We start from the raw sequence: 24,571 nt of genomic DNA on the forward strand, positions 1-24,571 counted from the left end.
GGCTTCAGAATCACATTATTGTTAATGATAATAAAAAGAACAATCTGTGCTAAACCTCTTAGATGTCTTCTCTTCTCTCCCCATATGGAATGAGTGTTTTATCTGCTATTGTTTTGAAAAGCTTTACGTGTTTGAATTGTCCATGCAATTAAAATGCACAGTAAATATGGTTTTGTGTTTTTTTTTTTTATTATGCAGACATTTTTATTGACAGAAAAGGCTGATAAAAGGTATACAGTGGTGCACCATCTGGGTTACAAAGTACACCACCAAGCACAACATCAGGCACCTCTTAGCAACATGGTGCAGCATGATAAAGATATATTCCCTACGGTAACATTTGAAGTGCACAACGAATGCAAAGAACGATCAAAATGCAAACACAAGTTCTAACTTTGACAAGGGTTATGCAGGAGTCTGGTTTTATATTGATGTGACTTCAACTTTTACTGACAAAAGGTTACAGGAGTTCTCAGCTTTTGGTCTAACTCAATTTAAATTAAAGCAATAAGGTGGAATATATTTTTACAAACAAAGCTGTCGCAGCATGCATTTGATAGATGCTTATGTTTACACCAACACTAATAAGCACTGCATTTTTACAACTCAATGCAATGGAGAAACACTTTGAAAGAGCTTTGGAAAAAGTTTTGAGCTGAAAACATAAACATATTCCACATAATAATGCACCAAGTTCCATCTTGCTATGCAGGTTTTCAACTCTAGTGCAAGCTGTCATATCAACATCTACTCAACACCAAAGTGTTTGCTGGGGTTGTTAACATGGATCTGACATTCACAAGCAGATCATCAGTGACTTTACTTCCCGCTACCACAGAGATAGAGTTGCTGGCTGTCCTTCCTACATGGAAGGGCAGCGTGGCTTCCCCAGGCTCATTGGCACTGCAGCTGTCACCCACAGGATGGGAAAGTGGCAGGGTCGATGGCTCCACGGCGTGGCTCCTGGCAGCATCCGTCCCTTCCTGGCCTGGTGAAAGGGCAGGGATGGGGAGCCCGGTCTCTCAGTGCATTGATCGAGGGCCAGCTCTCCATTAGCCACCGTCAGAGCTGAAGGTCAGCTAAGGCCAACGGATGGGTCCTGTGTGCGCATCCTATGGAGTGACTTATTCTCACACCCAAGGAGTGAATCCTTGTCACTTTGGTCTGTACTGCCCCCTACTCCTGGTGGCCACATGACGATGCCTATTCCTTTCAGATTAGTAGACACCTCCCTGATGCGGGCTAAACTCGCTCCAATATTGTTTTTTTGTTTGATGTCAGCCACATTATGCATTATTGTTGCTTTTAGAGATATTACTATCTCCTGCCAAATTAAAAGAGCCTTCCTTTTAATTTTCTCTAACAGAAATTGCTTAATAAATGAGCAGGCCCTGATTTGCACTGATGATCACACAGCAACACAATTGCATCAAATTGCTCACCCAGAGATGGTGCACCACATCATGCTCATCACTAAGTGGCAACTACTGTCTGGTGTGGTTTACATTAATGCATCCAGGCATGGAAAAGGGGGATAATTGTGGTGCTAAATGCTGTAGAGGCTGACAGGATCCATTTCTTGACTTGTCAAGGGCAGCAGTGATGGAGAGGGTTGTGCCGGGGTCTACACATAGAGGCAGATTATTATTTGCACCAACACGTGCACACATGTGGGCACATAAGCACACACACACACACACACACACACACACACACACACACACACACACACATAGGCAGACAAAATCAGCCACACTGCACATAGAGATGATTGTCTCTTGCCTCTGTCAGGTTGTGCTTTTTCTCTCCAGCCATGGAGACCTCATCCTGGGAAATTGAGCAATTTCTGATTGAAAACAGTGGCGGTAATTAGAGCACTCACTATTTGTAAGCACTTGGCATTGCATTAGTATGCAAAGCTGGCAGCCAGCTTATCTTGGGGAAAACGTTTGTTTCCTTAATTGCCCTCTTAGGACAAAAGTGAAGGGGGTGGGTGGGGAGGGAAGAGAGTTAAAATGTTAACGTGCTGCAGTAAGAATGGAGCCTGGTGTGTTGAGGGGATGTGACTCCCTGAACACAGGGGTTAAACTCCACTAATAGGCTGCATACAGCACACATGGGCACACACATGGACACACACACACACACATACACACAGGCACAGAGTAACAGTGAAGCACTCATACACCCACATATGGGCACACACTTGTGTTGGCACATGGGCACATGGAGGCACAGACAAAAAGACAACTATGATGAGCGCACACATTCCAGGACACACACGATTAGGTACAATAAACTCCACAGACACACTGTATACTGTAAAATTAGACATGTAAAAATAACTATTCACTAATGAATCAAACAACCCTGTCTTTAAATAAAGAATCCATTAAGGTGAAGAGCGGGAAATGAGCTTCATTCTAATGGTTTAATAAATACTGTCTTTCAAACATACAGCACATATCCCAGAATACACAACATGATTCATCACCCCCTATCATCCATTGAATGTAAAGCTTTCCCTGCATTTTCCACAGCTTTCACTTCATCTGTATCATTAAACATGTTGAATCTGTAAGCTCATTCCTACATGGCCTCTGTCACTCTTACCGTCACTTTTCGAGGGGAGGAAGAGATGAATCTTTCATGTCAAATTCTGCATTATTTTGCTGGAAATCTTCTCCTTATCATGTCTTCACAGTAAGATGCACGTGGAAATCTTAACTGGACCCTGATGGGATCAAAACAGAAATGTTCCCGCATTGAAATGTTACTTTTTTCAGTGAAAACTAGGATTCAGGTATGCAAAGATTTTTTTGCACCAGTGACTCATGCTGCGTTGTACTTTGAAGTAGTTGCTGAATTACTTTGATTCCCCCTGATTGTTGGACAGGGGTATATCTCAGAGGAGCAGAAAGTGAGACATTCTCATTTTCACAAAACACAGAGGTAATGTTGTATAATTAAGACTTATGCAAAGACAGGTGGGCATATTTACTTTTAATAACCACCTGTGTACATGTATGGAATCAGATTTCACAATAATCAAAATAACAGAGAGTTTTCCTGAAAATAAATGCATCTTTCTTGTTCCTCCACGAAAAAGACAAACTTCGGTGTGAAGCCTTATTCTTTCTGAAAAACTATAATGCAACCATTAATGAAATGGCTTGTATATCTGCATGTTGAAGACAATTTCACTTAGTTCAAACCTTCCTAATGTGATAAGGAGTGTGATATTTTTGTCTGTTTTGAAAAAAAAAAAACATTTAATGAAATATAAGAAACTGTGATGACCCGTTGAAATGTTCTCCTCTTTGAAGAGGTTATCACCACATTTACTCACAAACAGACACAAAGACGCAAAATCATTTCACATTAAGCAGAATCAAAGGCAGTCAGCGCGAGCTTCTGGGCGAGCTAAAGTCTAATAGAAACTGAATTGAAAACACGACAATATGTGGGTGATACATATTTTTTTTTTTAAAAACTGCAAACGCCAGTGATGCTAAATGTTTGTTTTTATCATAATTATGACTATAGTGTACTCCTTGGACAATGAAAAGTGCCGTAAAGAGGTTGCTTTCCCAATCGAAATATGACAATTAGCTATAGTTTGGATAATGTGAATATAATTTACATGAATTAGTTTTTGCCTTATGTAACAATGGGTCAGTGGTAGACAATAACAAGAAGATATAACGGGGTTTGATGTCAAGATTGAGCGTCTGAATACACGTTTGTACAGTTTATCTTATGTATTCTAAATAAAAATGTCGTCAGTCATGATGCAAATAGTAGCCAGGTTTAAATTACACACAGCAAATTATTATCAAAATAATAAAAAGAACGCAAACGAAATGGCTGACACAAGTAAGGCAAAAGCACTTATGTGAAAACAAAAGCCTCGATGCTACAGGTGATGAATAATGATGACAACATATCGCCCAGAGTGGGGCCTTTAGGCTTGCTGATGTACTTTGGCTACTCAGCTTCCCATAAAAAAAAAAATCCGCATTAAGACTATTTTCAAATCAGCTTTACTTTAGTCACTAAAATATTAAAAGGGTCATGATGTTACATAATAGGCCAATTCCATATTAATTGGTGCCCGATGAAATAAAGTTTCCTGAGATCTGTTGCATCTCATATTCACAATAAGGCAGCAGAAAGTGGAGAGAGTAAAAATAGAAGTTTTACGAGAGGAATAAGTTGATAACAAAAAGATGGGACTGCGTTCTGCAAAGTTTGCAAAAATAAAAGTACATAATCTTAAAATAACATCAAAATATAGTCTCTTCAAAACCACCTGACAGGCATGAAGGACAGTTGACCGTGAACATCACACTTCCTTATTATTCCTAATTATTTGGATGAATCAAATTATGAAGATTGATATAAAGATAGGATACGTTCTGGGGACGTTTTAATTAGCTACGGCTAATAAACCAGTCGTTAAAATTGTCTGGCTTAATTGGTCCAAATACTGCAATTATTAAGAGATATGTGCAAATGTTTATATTTACACCTCGGAATACAGCATGCGCGCACTCACGTGCACACGCGGCGGGTGGGCTCTGAGACTGTGGCTGTGGAGGATTGTGCAACATGGTCACATTTCCTGATAAACGTCATGTCACTCAAATCAATCGTTCATGCGTCTGTTGATTATTTTTGATTCGATAATTATCAGTCTACGGTTCAGCAGTTTGCTAAACAAATTCCAGGCGTCATGTGATGCGTTTAAGACATCAACAGGATGTTTTTCTTCTTCTTTGTGAACTATAACGGAGGGCTCGGACTGAATTCAATGTTTTTTGTATTTTGCCCAACAAAACCTGAACTAACTCAGTGATGAATGCTGTGCAACTTCAAAAGGAGTCCCCTTTAGATCATCTCCGGCTGAAGGTTTGGGAATGTAAGACTTCCTTAAAGTTGTTAGGGCCAAAATGGCTTTAGGAGAGTTGAATCAGTGTCCGTGTGTACACACCACAACAAAAGCAGAGGCTAATCCACCTAATTCACACAATGCACAGGGCCCTGCTTACATGGGATATACCCACAGAGGGCCTCTGTTTCGTCTCCCCTACATTTCAGACCGGAGCTACTGTTTTTTCACTCTCTCATATGCGAATGAAGGCAAAGTGAATGAGCATACAATCTGCAAGCAAAGCAAGTAAAGCCACTGCTCACTAAGATAAGTAATTCCAAATTTAGATTGCATTGAGACATTTATGTCAGAAAGTCTATGTGCAAAGTTTACCTCAGTAGCCTACATTTATTAGACTGTGTAACTGTAGGCGAGTTCTACTTAAAACAAGACTCGATAGTAACTAATAGGCATATCACAGGTATGACCATCAAATTATTGAGTCCAGGCCTTTTTTTCTTTTTCTTTTTTCTTTACTAAAATAAGGTATAGGCCTAGGCCCTAACTGACAGAACTTTCGATGCAGCTCCGGAACACACCACACAGACGAACAAGGAAGAATGAACCTAAGGGATTAGGCTACATGTATTTATAACCAGAATGAGGTGCACTTGTTGTTTTTAAACGCATAGCAGGCTACTCAAGCCAAGACGTTGTTGTGACGTCTAACTTGATTTAATTACAAAAGGCATCTAATTTGTACCATGACTTTAAATGCAACAATAATCTAGCCTATATTTAATCCCATTATTTACAGCACCAAGCCAAGTTTAATTTACAGGGTACTGTAATATTAAAAACATGTTTTTGGCCTTTTTACTTTTTTCCATCCCCCTGTTTATGATTTCCATATATAACCTCAAACTACTGCCAATCAGTCTTCCCCACAATCATTAGAATCAATGCATGTTTCAATTGCAGTCTTTTTACATTTTTTTTTTAATTTTTAATTTTTTTTACAAATATAGCCTAATATAAATATATCAATATTAAAAATATATTCCCATCATTTATTTCTGTGTGGTCTTAGAGTATACACATTTGTGTGGGCAAATCTAGGCTATTTTAACAGATTATACAGGATTTGTTTTATCCAAAAACTGTATTTTCCTGCGATTATAAATTCACATTCAAGACAGATTTTTCCGATTTCTTTTCGTTTTCAATGAACGCATCCGAAAACTATTAAACCCCAATATGTAGCCTACGAAAAGATAACAAATCAAAAATGGTCTCCGTTTTGGAGACTTCTTCAAACTGTCTCTACGTTTAACACTGAATGCAGCATTTTCTTATTTTATGTCTTTTTAGCTCAATCACCTATTGACTATTTAGGCAAATTAAGAGTTCTGGCAGCTGCGTCTTTTTTTTATTACTTTCATTACAGTCGTAGATTTCCTGTTTATTTGGCTTCGAGCCCTTTATGTCTTCCTCGTCTGTAGGTGCGTTTCACTGTTTCCATAATAGCATTTTTCCAGAAGGGGTAATTACTTTGGCACAGCCAGGTAAATTCCGCAGCTAAATTGAAAAATTGTGCTTTAATCCTCCCTAAATCCCAATTCTCAGGACACGGAGATGTGAGCAGCGGAGGAGTCATGTGGAGCTGCGGTTTCTCTTCAGGTGAGCGACGCGTCGCAGGGGGGGGGGGGGGAAGGGGGGGTGGAGAGGATCTCCTCTCGCCGTCATAAGCATAAAACAAGATTAAGCTAACAGATCTTTATCACTTAGTGTTTTCCCCCTTACAGAACAGCAACTTCACAATCTCAACTTCTGATAGAAAATGTTACATAATGAGCAAGAAATTAATTGTGTTTTTTTTATTAATGAATAAGTCATGAATCAACTTCCCTGCATGTTTTCCAGGGGTTTCATACCTTTAAGAAAAGAGCAGGTGAAGTTGTTCATGTAAAGGAATCAGAAGAGGCAGTGGTAATAGGTACTTGATATCTTTGTTTTAAATAATATTTGAAGAAGAATAGGCTTTTATTAAAAATAAAATCTTTTTCTTCTTATTAACAAAAAAGAAATCATGATTGATCACAACCAAAATCTAGATACCAGTTTTTATTGCAGGAGTAAAAACTGGCAGAAGTTGCAACATTCTGCTTGTCATGGTGCTGCCTGAATTTACCTTCCCCGTATCTTTAATTTGTAGTCACCAGGAATAAAAGGCTGAGTCTCAGCTCTGGCAGCTCCCATGTCACTCTTTGCAGGAGTGGGTGACAGAGAACAGCAGAGGCTGATAGCATGCTAAAATCGCTTCACTAGAGACCCTACATCAAAGTAGACCAAACCTCATATTGAGTGAACTTTTAAGCCAGAAAGACTGTGTGACATCAGAGCACCTAAAATGTGACTGTCATGTTTTTCAAACTTCGCTGAACACAGCCTCAAAGACTTGAGAAGTATTCAATGGTGTGTTCAAACACACACACACACACACACACACACACACACACACACACACACACACACACACACACACACACACACACACACACACACACACACACACACACACACACACACACACACACACACACACACACTAATATTAGCAGTCTTTGTCTTACAGGAACCTCAAAGACCAATTAGAATGAGAGATGGGTGTGACGAGTTTGTCAAAAATAAGATGATAGATATCACTTTGGCAGTGAGCAAACATGGCTGGGGATTTCACTCAAGCGTAGTCATTGACAAGGCACTGTCAGAAAATGTGTCATCTTCAGCAGACCTGCCAGTTGACAAGGATGCAGCTTGGGATTGAGACTGATCAATTCCCAAACTGCCAACAAGACATGGCTCTGATAGTATTTTGTGAAGTAAAAAAGTACTGCTTACTTGGATATATTGTCAACTTTTTACTTGCATCACAAGCCTGAACTGTCCCAAGATACAGAAGTAAGAGACGGTGTGCAGCAAATTTCAGCTAAAAAAGAATCTGTTATATTTATCCATGGTTTTAAAGCGGTTAACCTTCTGACATTTCTGTTTGGACATACTTACAGAAGTGGCGTATAGTGCACATGTCTGGTTTGGTTGTTTAATGTACACCAATTCAACACGTCTAATACTTGAGCTAGTCTTCGGCCACAATTTCTAAAGTGAAATCCGATACTGAAAGCACTTTCCTCTTCAAAGTAGTTTCCTGTTGTGCTTTGTGACCACAATAGTGTCAATCTTATACTTTCAAAGCCTCATCTCCGTGTCAGCTTTGAGTAGCTGTCTATACATGTCTGCGAATAGAGTCTAAGCTTTGATGGCTAGTCTGAAAGCAGTTGGGAACATTATGAAAAAATCCAAAAAGGAAAAACTAGTTCTATTGATTTGGCTGCACGTGAAATTTGACCTGTGGTTTGTGAATTTGCTTTCATAAGCAAAAAATTGTGTTTGATGGTTACAGAAACTCAGAAACATATAGGTATTAGGCTAAAAAGCATCGTGGGAGATAGAGGAAGGAAATTCCCCATCAGCTGCAATTGACAAAAGGTTATCTCTAAATCTATGGATACCAACACTCAAGTTTGGCTCACACTGCATATTAAGCTACTTAGAATGAGCAGCATGTAGTGTCAACATTTGCTGCTGCCAGATGTTAATGTTTGAGTAGGCCTATTTGCTGCTTGTCTTTCTTCATATAATTTAAAACCAACCAATACCTTTAGCTTTTGGAGACAAAACAAGCATATTTAGATAAAGCCCTCAAACTTGTAATGGGCATTTTCAAAAACCAAACAATCAATTAATGGAAAGAAATCTACAGATAAAATAAAAAAGAATCAATAGTTTTAGCCCAGCCTTCAAAAGTAATGCGTAACACTGTATTTCAGTTTGAGATGATTGCCAAAGTATTCAATTTCTACCAACATGAATCAAGCATTCTTGTCTTCACTGATATAATAGTCAAAGATATGAGGTTTGTGGACATGTTAGAGAAAAAGCTCTTAGTGTTGTCCTAAAAAATAGCCATTTGAAAGGCTGCGTTTGAAGCCATGCCAAGTGATTGGGAATAATCAAATGACAATTATCAGATGAAAAGAGAGGCAATCTCAATAAACTTTGTCATTCAACTATTCAAGGTTCAATCATATCAGAGGTGTTTTGCATAACTATGAGACCCTGGTTCTAATCCTCAAAGGGTTTGGGCGCTACTTGGCTTTGCACTGTAGTCATTCAAGGTTTCAACCCGGTAGGAAATATTGGGCTGCCATAGCAACACAAAGATGGCCTCTAAAGGCTTAGCATAATTCTTCCCTAATAGAAAAATAACAGCGGTAAATCCCATCCTTAGTGAACTGGCTTATTTGACAGAGGCAGACTCCCACCTGTGAAGCACATAGTCACCACACCAATGCGCTAAGACTACGATAAGATGAAAAAGAGCCCATCTCTGGATGGGGATGGGCGGCCTAAGCTCAAGCCAAATTCTTTCTCCTCTCTGAAGCTGAAAACAGCCCACAGTGTGTCTCTGGCTTTAAAGCTGGACAATATGAGCTGCCAAATGAATCATACTCTCTATATAGTACTTAACTTTGAAGTGCTTAAGTCATACTCTGAGAAATTCTTTTTGGCAAGAGGAGATAGCTTATATTAGATCTTATCTCAGCCAGTGAATTGTTTTTACTTCCCCTCTCTGGTTTTAATGTTCACAGGATGTTCTAGTGGTAGTAATATGGCATTAGGATGTTGTAAACCTGCCTGTAACCGTTACTCGCCCTTCTGATTGTGATCACAAAATATGTGATCCCCCTCCCTTTACCCCTCCTCCCGCTTTGTTCCCAGGTACTACAGAGATGGATTCTTGTCACTGTGTGAGTTGCATCAGGATGATGAGCACCAGGGAGAGAATAAATGGAGAGAATAAATTACCGCCACACTTTAGAGTGGGAGGCATGTAAGTATCAGCTGCTACAGCAGTGCATTGCTCTCTGCTTATGGATTCACTAATGAGTGATATCCAGCGATGTTGCAGCCATGGTGATCGAGTTAAAATCAAAGGCTTTATGAAATCCTTACTGTCAAAGCGAGCTATACAAATCAAATGACTGCCCAACATGGCTTTCTGTAAGAGGTATATAGTGCTGTTTTATCTCATGTAAAGGCAATGATAGAGAGGCAGAGGGAGGGAGAGAGAGAGAGAGAGAGAGAGAGAGAGAGAGAGAGAGAGAGAGAGAGAGAGAGAGAGTTGTAATCGAGAAATACGATGCTTCCTCTGCTGCACACCTGAATCAGCCATTTTTAGCTCGACTGGATTTCTGTTTATTCACTATTCAACAGCTAGAGCCTCATTGCCGGCTCAGACACTGCATCTTCCTGTCAGTATTCACTTGTTTTATTCAGTTGCATTTGAATGGTATTTCAGCCCGCCAGGATGAAGTCCTGCTAACATATTCCTGACTGTGTATAATGTCATCATTGTCAGCAATTGTTTCCTGTTTCATTGCATTCAAAAGCATGTAGTCAAGATGACAGAGCAGTACTGAAAGCAAGATTATCATTATATCATGATGTCCTCTCAGCTCAGGGCAGAGAAAGCTACATGTTTTTGGCTTGCTGTTAACCTAACAACAATATCGATATAAAAATCACAAAAATCTAAAAAGATTCAAGGCTTAATATCTTAATTTCATTAAAGATCAATTCTCCCTATCTTAATATCTGGCACTTGTGGTTCTGATAACCATGAGGGTGATGTATTAGTACTCTAAAGGGATTTTTTTGTCATGCAAATTAACCAGCATTCTTTTCTTATCAATTCATCTTTTTGCTGTTGGGCAAATATGCAAAATGAATATATTAATATTCTATTCTTCCCAATATATTAAGACTTATTCAATGTATTTTCATCAAAAACAATATCTTCGCCCTTTACACCTTGAAATCCTGGCAATGAAACCCTCTTCACTGGAGCCTGTACATTCCCGCGGCTTGCCTATATTATGGAGTGAGTCACAGTGGTGTCTTCACATTAAATAGGCAATGACATCCATAATGGCCATATGTGGGACTGAATCTATTTTATAGTGCAGCCTTAGTGGCTAGGTATGGAGTAATTAAATCAACGCTGTCCAATGAGAGGCCAGAAGGGAATGCCACTGAATGTTTGCCTGTAAGCCTCCTGTTTCAGTCTTACGCCTAGCACCTTCCTACATCAAAGCTTGCTCCAAAACCATGTCTCAAAGATTCACATCTCCAGGAAAGAATGGCCTCTGCTGAGATATGGGCACCTCTGGCCTCATTTACCGTGCATGGTCCCCTCCCCCTCTCCAAGCCTGAATCTGAGGATAGAGTGGCTATCTGACGAGATCACACAGAGAGGTGCGGGAACTTAAAGGCAAAGAGTTACTGTGCATCCTACCAGGAGTGTTAAAAGGGTTCTATTAAAACACGTTCAATATGCCGGTCAGGGTTTTCAAAGTGCTGCACACCCTCTAGCCCCGGCAAACTCAAAGGGCATCAGTGCACATTCAGTGAGGGGAATCTGGCCCCCATTAATTTAATTAGTCCAGGGTATTAGTATGCCATAGCCAGCTGCAAAGCCTCCCTTTTTTCATCTCTCGTGGAGTTTTTAAGGAAAGATCCACCAACTTGGGTGTGACAAAGGAGAGCAGGGAACGAGGTGCACTCATCTAATCTGATATCAATTTCTCGCTGTCAGTCCTCAGAGGGCAATTTCCAGTGGTTAAGATGTCTTTGTGCAAGCTGGAAATCCAGATAAAGAACGCAGAGTGGCACTTTTACTGTCACCAAGAGAACTTTGCAGTCTCTTAATCATGATTGCATCCTCAGAAAACAGACACAAAAGTTGTAAAAGAAATAATAATGGGCAGGGGATTGGTGCTCGGAGACATATTTGCATAACATATTTGGAAACATGCTGTGGTCATTATAACACCGTGAGTTTCTTTTTTTTTTTCATTTAAATCTTGTCTACAGTCACTACTCAGTTAATTAGCTTGGTAAACAGCGATGTTGCTTTCTAAAGCTCTAACACCTGACTTAAAGAATAACACACAGCCTGTCACTATACAATGAGCTGACATGCAACTGCCAGTCACCTGTAAGAGATTACAGAGACAGTGGTGTTTGCCAGGGCCTGTCAACCAGGAAGTAGCAGCTGCTGGAGCTAATTAAAGGCATAGCAACATGGTAACATAGCCCAGCTCCGGGCCACATCAAACGCTCCTCTTCATGCCAGTCTGGAGTCTCATCTCTGGGATGTTGAGGCCCTTTGTGACCTGTGCTGGGAGCCTGCTGGGCCCTAGGCCTGACCCCTGAGCTGAGAAGTGAATTTGAATGGGTCAGGATCACTGTGGGGTGCACCTGGAGCAGACTTACCTGCGTCTGTGTATCTGCATACCAAAACGTGGCCATGCGGCTGTGTAGGCGCGGGTGCATGGACTCTGACCTGCACAACAAAGTGAAAGAGAGAGCCTTGGTGAGAGGTCAGGAGGAGGCAGGAGGCTCAGGAAAAAGCCCGTTGGATGCATTGGCTAAACATGATCAGAGGGACACATATGGCTCAGCTGAGGTAGAACCAGATGCCCTCAGATGTCCTAGTGAAACATAAGCTCAATGTAAACAGTCTCATTGTGTTTAAGTTATGCTCAATTTAGCGATAAGCTTCCATTAGGAGTCCATAACACTGTGTTTATCTGGTTATCTCCTGATAAAAAATAATTATATTTGCCCAGTTACAAATTAAAAAGCTCTTTCTCTCAAAATAAGAGTTCAATCATATAATGAGCACTCTCGCTGAACAAAAGTACCTGAGGCCCACTGAGGAAACGTTCCAGCCATTATTTATAGCCATTATTTTTTTTGTGATAAAAGAACAAATAGTTGACTCTCTCTGGCCCGTCTGTTTCTTCTCTGATTCTGTATGTCTGTTGTAGAACCTGTGTGTAACTAACCAGAGAGACATATCCTAACAAATCTATTATGAAAACTTTGCTCAGATGCAGTTGCAGCGATGATATACCAGATAAAGCAGTGGAAATAAAATTCCTTCCCTTAATATTGAGTTAATACTAAAAGCTACTGCGTAAATATAAACTGCAATTTGTGTTTGAATATTGCACCACCATTTTTTGATTTTGAATTTTCATCACCTTCTGATCCAAATGTTTGCCTGTTTACTTACTTCAAAGTCAGCTTTGAAGACTCATAATGGCATGACAGGGTTGATGGGCACGATTACATAGGTGGCAGTTGCAGTAATGATTCAACATTGAGTCTAAAAGGAGTGTGGCAGAAGGGTGTGGGCGTTGTCTATGTCCATTGATCTGGCCCTGCTCAGTGGAAGGCTCTGGGTGCTGTTGCAGGAGCCCTGCAGCCACGTCTAGGAAGACATCTGCAGTATGGCACCATGGTACGTCTCCCCAGGGAGCCATGCTGCAGCACACGGCCCACCTGAAGCAGGTCTCTGTCTCCACCTGCCACACACACTGCTGACACAACGTCACCCAGGGATGCACGTAGGTAGACCTGTCTGCAGGCATGTCACTGTCAGCCGAAACAGACACAAATTTCCCACTGTCTTGGGGAGGCGAACACGACACATCTGACATATTCAGAGAGCATGTTCAAATCTGCACCCTCAAAATAGAGGATTGTTTTTTTTTTTCTTGTCTGCTAACTTCACAATAGCAGTGAAAAATTCAACGCACCCTATGTTGGATATTCTGTGTGCCTGCCAAGCTGTAGGCCTGGACAAAATGAAAAAGTCCTTGACTGGATTTCGGAGGCCTAATAATATTTTGCCAGCCTGGGCAGCCCAGGTTCTCTTGTTGTGTAAAATAGAGTGAATGAAACTTTCCGCTTCACGTCTTTATGGCTTCATGCTCAGAGTGACTGGCTGTGAGGGTCTGAGTGCTGTGTTCTTTCAGCAGTCATCGTGTGGTCTCAATCTCTTTACACGTTTCATTGCCAGGCTCCTCTCTACCAGGCCTCCCCAAACTGTGTAATCAGCAGATGTCTTTATAGAGCAGCCCACTGCCACATGCACACCCTGCATTCTTTGCCAATTTCATTTTGGCAATATATAATTTTTCTTTTAGAATATTATTATTCTTTTAAGCCCAGCAGCCATGTTGATTTGGTTCTTAATGTCGCCTGGGGTTGCAAATATTGCTTCACTCAGCAGTTTGAATTCATATGCCTGAATGATACATCCCGAGTGTACTTAGGTTAGTCCATTCTATTATACCGCAGACCTGCTGATTTAAACAAACTGACGTAAAGTAATTCAGCTGAATCCCTTGACCTTCATAAAGACAAAGTCAAACCAACTGAGCAGGTATAAGGGCTCAACATCCATCAATAGTTTCAGTTATATGATATTATAAGGAAAGAAACCAAGGACTTTCCTTGCCTGAATTATTTCATACAAAGACACACAAACTGTAACAAAACTCCAGATTATGGTCAGCTCTCTGAGAGCAAACGTACGAACACATTTTCAAAACTATGATACAAAACATACAATGTTAAATTAATTAGCAGTGACATTTGTGATATTGCACTAAAATTATAGACAATACTTGGTATTGCAATGCCTCATTTACACTATGATGAAATGGACGTCATAGCCACGCACATACATGAGACATTAGTCATAAAATCAGCGCACTATGTAAGTATGATTTTGAGTCACTTGTTTTTTACTTTAGTATTTTCATTTCATGCTACTTTATACTTCTGCTACATCTCAGAGGGAAATATTGTTTGTAATATTACTCTAATGCAGCTACAGCTGCTAGTTCCTTTTCAGATTACTGTATGATAAGTTTGTTAAATGATACATTGTTAAGGATTAAACGAGGGCTGCAGCTCTCGATTCATTTCAACAGAGGTGGAAAGTAACAAAATACATTTAAACATTACTGTATTGAGTAGTTTTGTTGTGTATTTTGTATTTTTCAAGTCATTTTTTAAATCGGTAATTTAAAATGTACTTGATTACGTTTTGAGTGAAGTATTGTATTTCACTACATTAGAAATCCCATCCTTTACTGAGTAAAAAAAACCAACTTTGACTAACAAAAACCGAAAGGAAGAAAAAAAATCGCGCCCGGAACCACTATAGCACTACTACAACACAGGGAGGAATGATCAGCATCTAGGCTGCCTACCAGGCTCCAGGTCTTTCTGTAGGAGATTGAGAACGAGATGGAGGTGGATCAGGTGAGTGACGACGGTTCAGTTACAGTAGAAATGCTAGCTGAAACATTGAATTCTGCTGCCCAAAACAACGAAAATCCTTGGCCACATTTGAAAGACTGTTTTTCATTTAAATTCAAGAGGGCCAATAGTATCATCATGAAATGCCAGTTGTGCCTGCCAAAGGTGACTGAACTGGCAGCATTCATTAACTCCACATCTAATCTGCGGAAGCATGTTTTGGTAAGTATTTGTGCATTGGTACTTCAAACGAAGTTTTCATGACTAATAGCAAATTGCCAATTAGCAAAACAACATGTTTCGTGGCATTGCTAATTTTTGACTAGCACTAGCAACCCGTAGGACAACGTATGTAGGACACTGGCTAAATTAATTCACATACATCTAATAAGCTCATACGGGCTACTTAGGTGTATAGAAGCTAGTTGCTAGTCTGGGCTGTGAACATTAGTCTCGGTTAAACAAATCGGCTGCGCCCCACCAAAATTGTCACCGGTTTGAATGCAAATGAGCCTTTGAATTTACAGTCACATCAAATGTATCAGCAGTGTGAATGATAAAGGGAGAGCTCCGTTTTTTTGGAGAGGATTGTAGCATGAAATGTCATGTGTGACATGTGTTATGTTGTTATTACATGTGTATACATTTGTATAGATTTTTCTTTAAATAAAAACAAAATAGTTTTGGATTTATGACTCCTTGTCCTATTTCCACTACATGGGAGAGATCCCCCCGCCCTGTTTTACAGTTTTTTAAATGGAACTAAGTAACTTTTACTTAAAGTACATTTTAAATGAACTACTTATTACTTTTACTTGAGTAATTTTTCAGATAGGTAATTTCACTTGTACTTGAGTAATTTTTCATCTAAGTATTGGGACTTTTACTACAATATTTTAGTACTTTTTCCACCTCTGCATTTCAATAATCAATTAAACGTGTATTCTATGACATTTAGTCATAGTAGTGAAAAACAATTAACACAACTTGGCTGAGCCCAATGTGATGTCTTTAAATACCTTGTTTTATCCGACTGGTAGTCCAAAAACAATACATATTTAATTTACTGTCATATATAATAGAAACAAGAACCAGCTGGAACCAAGTCTGGCATTTTGCTTGAAAACGATTAATCAAATATCAAAATAGTTGCAGATTAATTTTCTTTCGACTGACCGATCAATTAGTCAACTAATCGTTGCAGCTCTAGATTAACTACCTGATACTATATAAAGTAGTTAAACTTACCACATTGTACAACTAAAATATTAAAATGCTGTTTATGATAAAGAATATAATGATACAACATAATGATACAATATAATGATACCTAAATATAACACTGACAAGCAGCCATACACTGAGTACTCTTACACTTTTGCTGCTAATACTTTTCTTCTTTTACTTCAGTAGAATTTTGAATACAAGACTTGTACTTACAAACAAAGTATTTCTACAGTGTGGCACTGTACTTTGACTTAAAGGGATAGTTCAGATTTTTTGAAGCGGGGTTGTAGGAGTTACTTATGTATAATCAGTCATATTCGGTCGGCACATCCTGAGTTTGGAGAAGAAAGCAGGAGTACCAGCACGAAAGCTAAGCAATGTATTGATGTGGACGCAGCAGTAGTATTTCATTACCTTAAAAAAATCAATATCGGTTTTAGAATATTTTCACTTTGCCATCAGGAAACACTTTCCGACGGGTAACTGAATCCATTATATACTGTTTATATACCTATTATAACTATCTAGGCTCTCTTCAAAGCCACCAGAATCCTTTGACAAAAACTGTAATTTTACCTTGCAGAACACTGGAGTTGCTGGTCTACGCCTTGATCGGTTAGTTTGTTTGTGTTATTGTGTGACTTTGGTGTTTTAAGGGGTTAGCTCAGATTCACCAAGGTCACCAATAACACAAACTAATTAACAGATTGAGGCAGCGGTAGACCAGCAACTCCCGTGTTCTGCAAGGTTAAATTAGTTTTTGTCAAAGTAGTCTGGTGGCTTTGAAGAGAGCATAGATAACGGATTCAGTTCCCCGTCAAAAAGGGCTGTCTGATGGCAAGGTAAAGTGGTGAAAATATTCAAAATATAGCATACACTTAAATTGATGTTGATATTTTTAGGTAGTCCCTTTTTTAGGTGGCTATGTTTTGCTGCTGGCCCCGTCCACAGCAGTACATTGCTTTGCTTCCGAGCCAGTATTCCTGCCTGCTTCTCCAAACAGGGGGCATGTTGACAGCCATCTAGTGTAGGCACACAGTACCTCTTAGATTACAACTCCACTTAAAAAAAATCTGAACTATAAGTCAGAAACAGTTTGCAAAACTAACTTTTCTGGCCTCAACATGGCCCAGCAAGGCAACATCCATTCATCCATTATGGGCATGTGGCAGCATGTATTTCAGCACCACCAGGGCACCATCAGCATGCCAGTGTTCCTTGTCTGTCACCATCTTCAATATTGTTGCAGAAGGCTGCAGACTTGTTAAGGGTTGGGTACTCGTGAAGTGAGCTGTCAAAATTAGCAACGTTTCTGATTTGCTTAAAAGGCAAAATGGGTCGCACGCCACGGCAACAGTTAAGACCCAAGAGGGATGCCGTGATGTTCGTCACTGAGAAATTATTCATTATTGTATGTTATCACATCGAGAAAATGTTTTAAAATGTTTTCTCATTACCATGTGAAATAATCTGTCAGTTATAGGAACTAATTATTTTTCATAGTAAGCCATAAAATAGTGTTGATACTTCTGTCACTTAATGTCTAACCTGACCTTTGATAGCGATTGCGTTAATGACAACTCCAAGAATTCTCTTTTTATTAATTGGCGATTTTGCTAGTATAATGACATGGAGATAGGGGTGTGTGTATGTATGTGTGTGTGTGTGTGTGTGTGTGTGTGTGTGTGTGTGTGTATGTATGCGTGTGTGTGTGTGTGTGTGTGTGTCATAAGAGGTGATGTTAGACTTGTGCACTTGGCAAGCATTTTCTTTCGCTCCATTTGGTGACAGATTGGGTTTAAATAACATTATATCTTCACAGTTGTGACTCACAAGCCTCAGCGTTGCAAAGTCAGGGTGAGGTTTAACACTTCAGATGAGGACCACAGAGGACCAGGTCGCCTCGTCTTTTAGTTTATCACTTTCTGCTGGGCCTAATATGGGACTCAATAAAACAAGCCTTCAACACTTACTGTTGTCAATCAATCCAGCCAATCCCATTCTTTCTCCATCTATCTTACAGATCTATTCACTGCATATATAGTGTTTAGTGATATAAGACACTTTGGTATAATGTCCAACATGCTTTAAAAATATAAATACAGGGAAGCAGCTGACATTTAAACTGAAAAGGGGTTTGCAAAAGTTGTGATACATGCAGTAAATTGAACAGCACAGTGGCCAGGGTTTGCATGCCTGCTTTACATTGATTACTGAATGTTGCATTGTGGGTTGCTAAAGCATTGCTGAATAATACTTAGCAACCATGCTAACAGCAGCGCTATAGTTCTTAACATGACTTTTTTCAGCTGAGGTCGTAGCAGGGTGTGTCTTCTCTCTGAGCCCCAGGTAGGAGGCCATGCCAGGGGATCTTTTTTTTAATATCGATGCTCCTGCCTTGAAAAGCTCCTCAGACGGTAACGTTGCGTTAACTCCCTGTACCAGTATATATTACTGTCGGCCCTGCCCCTCTCATCAGCCATGTTTGTTTTTGCTGGTGTTATCAAAGGCTATAACTGCTTCACAGCACCTCCTGGTGCTCCCCTAGAGGAAACTTTTCCTTCTGGAATAAAAAATGCAGCAGACAGATTTAAAGGCAATAACAACTGTCTGTTTCACAATGTTTCTATACTTCTGGTCTTTTTTAATTTAACAAAATGTTGTTTACTTTTGCTGTCAGGATCCAGGATCTGTCTGACCGTGGGGCTTTTAAAAAAGATGTGAGGATTTGGGTGGCGGATTCATTTTAGATCAACTTCCCACACCCAACAGATACTTCCTGCTCATAGCTGTTGCCCTTTAACTTTTGTTTGGCTAAACCTGTAGCTGTATGGCAGATGAAGCATTAACTGTGACATGTCTTTTTTAAGCAGCGAGTGTGGTGTACTTGTTGTCCAAAAAAGATACACCGGAAAGTGGCCTTTGCTCTAAAGCTTTGCTTACGCTCTGCTTTGGTGCACTTGTTCTGTCCTGAGCTGCCTGTCCTTCAAATCCAGGGCTTAGTATGAGGTGGGGCACAGAGGAGGGATAAGGGCTGTCACTGCTGCTGCTGGGGTGCCCACGCCAGCAGTGCACAGAAACTAATAAAGATGCACACTGGCAGGACCCTGCCGACCAAGCAATGAGATGTCACCATAAACAAGCTGCAGGACCTTGGCAATCAACTTCCTGGTTATATAATGCCGACCCATTTTTACTGAAAGGAAGATATAGGTCCCACTCAAGTGTACTGCACCAATCTCAATTTTGAAAAAAACTATTTTTTGTTATTTATGAATTTCCAAAATAGAGACACCAGCATTAGCATCACTTTGTTTAATATTCTCCACTGTTTTTTTTTTGTTTTTTTTTTACAATTAAGCACAATTTCACCATTCACTCTGCAGCAAAGATGGCAGATGTCGTCTAACATCGATGCTAGCTGCAAATATGTGTTTTTACAAGCATAAGCCAAACTAAAGGTTACTAAATCTCCTCACTTTGTCAGTTGCACTTCCTCTTTCAAACTTGCACGTCAGAGTCCTTCAAATAAGTATCAGCTCCAGCACTAACATGTGCACGGGTCACACATCATGTATCATGTATTTCATCTTTTGCAAATATTGGGTGACATGCACCAGAACAAAAAGTGATGCATGGCAGCACTCAGCTCAGACAAGTGTCATGATGTGATATGTCGTGATGGCAGGACAGGTAACGACATTGTTGACAAATCTTCATCCAAAATATACATCAGCAATCAAAACAGAGTACTGATATAAATAACAAACATGACTCAAGTGTAGCCCAGATATGATTGCCTGTTTTCAAATTTGAATGGAACTGTTATAGGGTGCAGAAAAGCAGCGAGCGAAAAGTGTCAATCCATCAACATAAAAGTAAAAATGTAGATTAAAATGACTTACAGTATTTAAATTTCTAACAATCTCTAAACCGTTATTTATTCATTTTACAAAATATATATCATTTTGAACAATTTAACACAAAACTATAATTTCTCAGATTGCATAAATTAAGGAAAAAGCCTGAAGACCAAACAGCAGGAATAACACCAATGGAACTAAAATATAACGGTGCTTTAATTTGACAGTGTGAAATTGGAGCCCCTTTAAAGAACATCCACAAAAACCTACTCCCTATTAATTTCGCGTCGATTGTGGGACTCTGACATGTCCCTTTTGTACACTAGAATTATGGTCAGGCTCCTTTAAGGTACATTTAAAGAAATATGTGACCAGAACCTTCAGGTGAATCAATTTAACTCGACAAAATGAAAGTGGGGCCTCTGTGATATAAGCAGGCCTCCTACTTCTTTGAATGGATTTACTTTACAGATACTGATACTAACTTCACAATACTCTCAGTCATCATCATCATCATCATCATCATCATCATCATCATCAACATCATCATCATCATCATCATCATCATCATCATCATCAGTTTTCTGATTAGTAAAACATTCAGAATATCTATTGTAAAAGAAAACAAATTTTATTGTTCCCTTTTACTTGAGGGCCGATAGTGTTTTAAAAAAAAAAAAAAATCTGTAATAACAAAAAACATTAAAATAATGCCACAGCATATTAATAGGAAACGGTCAAATGTTGTTTGATGTTTTGTTGTTGTGTTGTTCAAACTTTTCATTTGAAGAATAAGTAGTACTCCATAACCGTTGACTTTATAATATATGTGAAATTAAAATTAGTCACATAAAAATTAATTTGATAGTGTTGCTGTATTTTAAAGCTAAGGGTGTAGCATATGTGGTTTTTGTTTAAGTACATTTTAAGTTCAAGTCAAAAATAAACTTAAGAATTATATTATTCAATATGTAGATGTAGATAAACAAAAACAAGACTATTTCAAGGTACAAGCGATAATAAAAAGCAAGGTATTTCCAGTGTTTTTATTCTAGATTTAAAAATACATTAAACAAAATGTATTAGCATATTGATAAGATAAGTAAAAGGGCTCATTTAAAAAAAAAAAATTGTAAAAACTATTGCTATTGGTTTTAATCGTAGTTTCAGCAGATGGAGAAAAGAAAGTTATACGAGCATTGTGGGAAACTTTTCCGGCTTATGTCAGACAAATGTATCTACGAGAACAATCGGAAAGTGATTACTTTGTGTTAGTTTAGCTGTTTGTTGAAGGAGCCATCTGTTTGTACGTTTCTTTGTAATTCTTTTTAATTGTTTTTACATTTGCAAAACTTCATGCGCAGCATCAAATGGAATGGAATTCATTAGCTCTCTATTTCAAGGTGGCATCTAACTGGCAGAAGATTCTTTTATTTCTTCAAGGGACATTGTCTCTTTGGCTCTCATCATAATCTAATAATATGCAACGATAAATAAGAAGCAGAGTTTTTGATCAAAAACTGTGAGTCAAATCAGATGTTTCTCCTAGATTGAAATGAGAAACATCTCTCAGTTTGCAGAATGAAAGGCCACCATCTGTTTTTCGTATGTTCTGTAGAGAGGACTTGAACTGTCAGCAGAGTCCCAACTACTTATCAGGACACTTCGACATCCCCACAACACAAATCTTCAATTCTATACCAGTCTTTTGTTTTGTATTTACATCAGTGGGTCAGCTGTATAAATGGTGTTCAAATAAATCATTTTAGTTTATGCTAACTACTGTAATGTCACTGTAAATTATTATTTTACAATCAAAGTCTGATTACAACATTGATATAAAGTAGTCGTTTAAACAGATACAATACTCATTTTAATTTCATCATATTTTAAAGCTTTTTCTTTCTTTCTTCCTTTCTTTTTGTTCGTTTATTTCTTTTTGTTTCTTTCTTTTGCTATCTTAACCTACTTTAAGAAACTTTAACATTACTGTAAAAAAAAAAAAAAAAAATGTATTCACTTCCATAATCTACACTTTAAAATTTGAGATCAATGGAAAAGTATACTGGGAGAGAAAGTTACCAATCTTATCCTTTAAATCTCGATTACAAAGAAAAATATCTCTCACATGATTTTCCAAAGTAAACGCATAGGGAGAAAAAAAAAAAAGCTAACAAAAATGTGAAGGCTTTCCTGGTGTCATACTATGAAAGCTTTTAACTGCAAAGACTCAAACACGCTTTCATATGAAGCTTTCACATTTTACTCATCTCATAACTCACAAATTCTGGCTGAAAATATTTAAGTAGTCACTCATTCTAATGCTGAAGTCTGTTGAAGTGTGCTCTGTTTCTTATTTACACCATCAACATTTTGTTAATAAAAACAATCTCATTTATTAAACTCTCATTAAATTAAACTATTGTGCATGTTTTAAAAGTCAATCTGAAGCTGTAATGTCAGGAGACCTTTAAGAGTGCACCGCTTGTATAACACAGCACATACTGCACATCTGAAAGAAAATGTACTAGAGAAGGCAAACTGAGTTTTAAGCTGCTCAAACATGCTGGACAAAATAAAACATGTCAACCTATGAACATGCTGCTTTCAAACAGCATTCAAAGAGTATCAGCTCCATCTTCTTCTTCCCCTGTTAGCTTAGCAACAGCGGCCATTTTGTCTGCATTTGCTTTGGTCCAAACGTCTTTCTCGGGTCATCCCTCAATTCTTTGAAATTCCGGTCGGGTGATGATGGTAACATCAATTTCAAGACATGTTGCAGCAACGAGATCTCTTAATTTGCGCCTTTAACCGAGATATATGGCGGAAAATGTGGATTATATCAGGCATGCGCCGTGCATGTTCCGCGCAGTAATTCTTTCATTTGCTGCACCAGACTGAGTGTTTAGTACTAACCACATGGCTGTCACACAAACGTGCACACACACACATACACACACACACACACACACACACACACACACACACACACACACACACACACACATGAAATAGGACGAACTGATCCCTTCCTTAGAGTCTGTGTCAACCACCCACTGCTTCCAACGCACACATACGTAGAACCAACCACAGGATGTAGAAACCCAGCTGTCCAGAGATCACCTTGGCATGTTTACGTGACTGGAGTGGATGCAGAGTGGCGGAGTGGACAACCGCCATCCACAACAGCTCACCCACCAACATGTGTTCAGCCCTCATCTCTTACTGGATCCTTAGTCACGCTGTGGGTAAGTAGCACACTCTGTAGCACACTCTGTACTTTAGTCAACTGCACCATAGAGGAAAAACTGTGATGGACAGACCTGCTGGAGACTGCTCTCTCTTATGTCTTTCCACTCTTTGAAAAGCTGTAATTTACACACATGCCATCAATTAGTTATACTTTGACCAATTAGCATCTTCCTTTAAAACTTTGCCAGAATAATTCACTGGAAATCAATACATTTTTTATCTAGTGGAGATGGATATTTTCATTTATTAGATCTTCTCCAAATTTGGCAACTTTATGAAACAGCAGCTGAAAATGGCCATCCAAATGTACAAAGATCAACGGAATAAACACAGTTTTAACAACTAAAACATGCTGATGTGTTAACTGTCTCTTCATTTCAGAGGTTTACGGGCCCGTTGTCACCTCACAGGCCGAGCCACCAATCCTGATCACGCTTATACGTACCAGGTACTAACTCAGCTACTGTATGTTGTCGCAGACAGCTCTGCACACACTCACCCACACAGACACTCACCTCTGCACTGCTGAAACACACCACTCTGGAAACACTGGAGTTTCATCTGATTCTGGTAAGGTCCAAAATGTCCAGGTTATTGGCACAGAGGGGTAAAAATACTGTCTGGGAGTGAGGCCCAGACACTAGGCTTTCTGTGTTTCCAGAGAGCTGCCCTGACCACCCTGGTAAATATATGAGAGCAAATCCTTTTCAGGTTGAGAGTATGACACGGGACTGCCACATAAATCAGTGCAGGCCCAGCCCGGCACAGGCTGGGAACGCCATGGGAGTGGTAGGCGGCACTACGGTGAGGTTTTTGGGGAAGGATTATGGATTGAGACATACAGCTGGGAGGCTAAAGTTAGACTTTTCATTACCACTTCGAGGGGGTCTTGGCTGCCGGGAAGCCAGTCACATTTGTGAAGACCTCTTTCTCCCCCTGGAATGGTTGTAATTCTGCAGGCACATTCTTCACCTGAAGACAATTGTTTTTGATTTGGCAAAAACAATTTGGTGAAACGCAATGGGAAATGATGTTTTTTCTTTTTTTCTTTCCATTTTTTTTGCCAATGGAAGAAAGAAAAAAGAGAGGGCATTGTGAAAAGTCCTCATTCACC

At 39.3% G+C, this 24,571-nt stretch overlaps 1 long non-coding RNA gene across 1 annotated transcript; it reads right to left on the minus strand.

The window, feature by feature from the left end:
* Window positions 1-146: 146 nt before the first annotated feature.
* LOC116052332 lies at window positions 147-24,289 on the minus strand. Its single transcript, XR_004105572.2, has 3 exons — window positions 23,973-24,289; window positions 12,272-12,341; window positions 147-2,734 (listed from the first exon to the last, which is right to left on the minus strand). It is a non-coding gene; the product is annotated as an uncharacterized LOC116052332 (long non-coding RNA).
* Between the last annotated feature and the right edge of the window lie 282 nt (window positions 24,290-24,571).

Source organism: Sander lucioperca, chromosome 1 (genome assembly GCF_008315115.2).
Source record: "Sander lucioperca isolate FBNREF2018 chromosome 1, SLUC_FBN_1.2, whole genome shotgun sequence".
NCBI classification, from domain to species: Eukaryota; Metazoa; Chordata; class Actinopteri; order Perciformes; family Percidae; genus Sander; species Sander lucioperca.